Below are 3,180 nucleotides of genomic sequence, written 5' to 3' on the forward strand. Positions count from 1 at the left end.
TGTGGCCCTAAGTAACAATTCTGTGTCCCTGATTAACGTTTATGTGGCCCTAAGTAATGGTTCTGTGGCCCTCAGTAACAATTCTGTGTCCCTGATTAACGTTTCTGTGGCACTAAGTAACGGTTCTGTGGCCCTCAGTAACAATTCTGTGTCCCTGAGTAACAATTCTGTGTCTGTCCGAGTAACAATTCTGTGGCCCTAAGTAACAGTTCTGTGGCCCTCAGTAACAATTCTGTGTCCCTGAGTAACAATTCTGTGGCCCTCAGTAACGGTTCTGTGGCCCTCAGTAACAATTCTGTGTCCCTGAGTAACAATTCTGTGTCTGTGCGAGTAACAATTCTGTGGCCCTAAGTAACAGTTCTGTGGCCCTCAGTAACAATTCTGTGTCCCTGAGTAACAATTCTGTGGCCCTAAGTAACGGTTCTGTGGCCCTCAGTAACAATTCTGTGTCCCTGTGTAACAATTCTGTGTCTGTGCGAGTAACAATTCTGTGGCCCTAAGTAACAGTTCTGTGGCCCTCAGTAACAATTCTGTGTCCCTGAGTAACAATTCTGTGGCCCTAACTAACGGTTCTGTGGCCTTCAGTAACAATTCTGTGGCCCTGTGTAACAATTCTGTGTCTGTGCGAGTAACAATTCTGTGGCCCTAAGTAACGGTTCTGTGGCCCTGAGTAACAATTCTGTGTCCCTGAGTAACAATTCTGTGTCTGTGCGAGTAACAATTCTGTGACCCTAAGTAACAGTTCTGTGGCCCCCAGTAACAGTTCTGTGTCCCTGAGTAACAATTCTGTGGCCCTAAGTAACGGTTCTGTGGCCCTCAGTAACAATTCTGTGTCTCTGTGTAACAATTCTGTGTCTGTGCGAGTAACAATTCTGTGGCCCTAAGTAACAGTTCTGTGGCCCTCAGTAACAATTCTGTGTCCCTGAGTAACAATTCTGTGGCCCTAAGTAACGGTTCTGTGGCCCTCAGTAACAATTCTGTGTCTCTGTGCAACAATTCTGTGTCTGTGCGAGTAACAATTCTGTGGCCCTAAGTAACAGTTCTGTGGCCCTCAGTAACAGTTCTGTGTCCCTGAGTAACAATTCTGTGTCTGTGCGAGTAACAGTTCTGTGGCCCTCAGTAACAATTCTGTGTCCCTGAGTAACAATTCTGTGGCCCTAAGTAACGGTTCTGTGGCCCTCAGTAACAATTCTGTGGCCCTGTGTAACAATTCTGTGTCTGTGCGAGTAACAATTCTGTGGCCCTAAGTAACAGTTCTGTGGCCCCCAGTAACAGTTCTGTGTCCCTGAGTAACAATTCTGTGTCTGTGCGAGTAACAATTCTGTGGCCCTAAGTAACAGTTCTGTGGCCCTCAGTAACAATTCTGTGTCCCTGAGTAACAATTCTGTGGCCCTAAGTAACAGTTCTGTGGCCCTCAGTAACAATTCTGTGGCCCTGTGTAACAATTCTGTGTCTGTGCGAGTAACAATTCTGTGGCCCTAAGTAACGGTTCTGTGGCCCTCAGTAACAATTCTGTGTCCCTGAGTAACAATTCTGTGTCTGTGCGAGTAACAATTCTGTGGCCCTAAGTAACAGTTCTGTGGCCCCCAGTAACAGTTCTGTGTCCCTGAGTAACAATTCTGTGGCCCTAAGTAACGGTTCTGTGGCCCTCAGTAACAATTCTGTGTCTCTGTGTAACAATTCTGTGTCTGTGCGAGTAACAATTCTGTGGCCCTAAGTAACAGTTCTGTGGCCCTCAGTAACAATTCTGTGTCCCTGAGTAACAATTCTGTGTCTGTCCCTGAGTAACAATTCTGTGGCCCTAACTAAAGTTTCTGTGGCCCTAAGTAACAATTCTCTGGCACTCAGTAACAATTCTGTCTGTCCCTGAGTAACAATTCTGTGGCCCTAATAACGTTTCTGTGGCCCTAAGTAACAATTCTCTGGCACTCAGTAACAATTCTGTCTGTCCCTGAGTAAGAATTCTGTGGCCCTAACTAGCGTTTCTTTGTCCCTAAGTAACGATTCTGTGGTCCTCATTAACAATTCTGTGTCCCTGAGTAATGGTTCTCTGTCCCTAAGTAACGTTTCTCTGTCCCCAAGTATCGTTTCTGTGGCCCTAACTCTGTCCCTAATACAGAGCGGTCTGCCTCTGTTCAATGACTGCAGGCAAATGAAGAATTCCAAAATGGCCGCTATTTATAGCTCGACCATTACACAGTGCTGGCTGGCTGGCTGCTGATTGGCTGATGCGATCACATGTCATTGAGGAATGCATTATGGGTCAGCGACCCTTGTCTGCGCGCCTTCCCAGACATCCCCGCTCCGTCGCCGCACATGTCCGCCGCCATTTTCGGAAAAATTTCGATTCGCGCGTCCGAAGTAGGCTATTTTTCGGATTCGGCGCGAATCGAAATTTTTCCGATATTCGACTCGAATTCCACTTCGACTACTTCGATTCGCTCATCTCTAGTGATCACTTTTATTCAAATGTGGTATTGATGCATCAGCAATGGTTACTTCAACATCTTCACCAGGTTCGATACTGATGGAAGTAATTTACTTCACAATATCAGAAGGAATGTGCAGATCAATCAGGTGCTTGTGGATCCTCATCTGGACTCTATCCCATGTCTTGGGTCCCTTTATAATAAGGGTTTTTTCTTGTAGTAATTCACAATCTTGGTGGGCATGCGCACAGGTCCCTTCACCTTCAAGATCTTTTCCTTGGCTCAGCCGATCAAATGAGTGCAGACCTTTTCCAGAGATTTCACATTGTGGCTGGTAAGTGTAATACGGATGCGGTGGATGGCCACATACTGTTCAACAGGTGCTTTGTCTTGTAATGTCATTACTAACACCTTCCTGGCAGACTTATTCGTGGGACTTGCCGAGCGAACAGCAGTGAGCAAGGAGCAGTCAGTCTGAGGAGCATTATAGAAACATTACATGTGTACATTGATTAGACAACTTAAGTACAAGAATTGCTTCCAGTAAGATTCTGTATTTTATGTTCTTGTACTTCAGCTTGCCATACATGGTTGGCACAGCAGGGACCGTCCGACATTCAGTCCATGTATGGGCAGGCTGATTGTACCCAAGTCGATCCATTGATCGACTTGAGTAAAACCAGCCTGTTGGATTTTGTTACATTCTATTACTGCCACGAGCAGTATTATAGCCACTAGCAGTTATCGTGTT

The 3,180-nt window shown here is 45.8% G+C and overlaps 1 pseudogene; it reads right to left on the reverse strand.

Moving 5' to 3' along the window:
- Positions 1 to 2,538: 2,538 nt before the first annotated feature.
- LOC149470861 (small ribosomal subunit protein uS10 pseudogene) lies at positions 2,539 to 2,831 on the reverse strand (annotated as a pseudogene).
- Between the last annotated feature and the right edge of the window lie 349 nt (positions 2,832 to 3,180).

This window comes from Staurois parvus, unplaced genomic scaffold (assembly GCF_062004578.1).
Source record: "Staurois parvus isolate SC_StPar_1 unplaced genomic scaffold, SC_StPar_1.0 ptg000030l, whole genome shotgun sequence".
NCBI lineage: Eukaryota > Metazoa > Chordata > Amphibia > Anura > Ranidae > Staurois > Staurois parvus.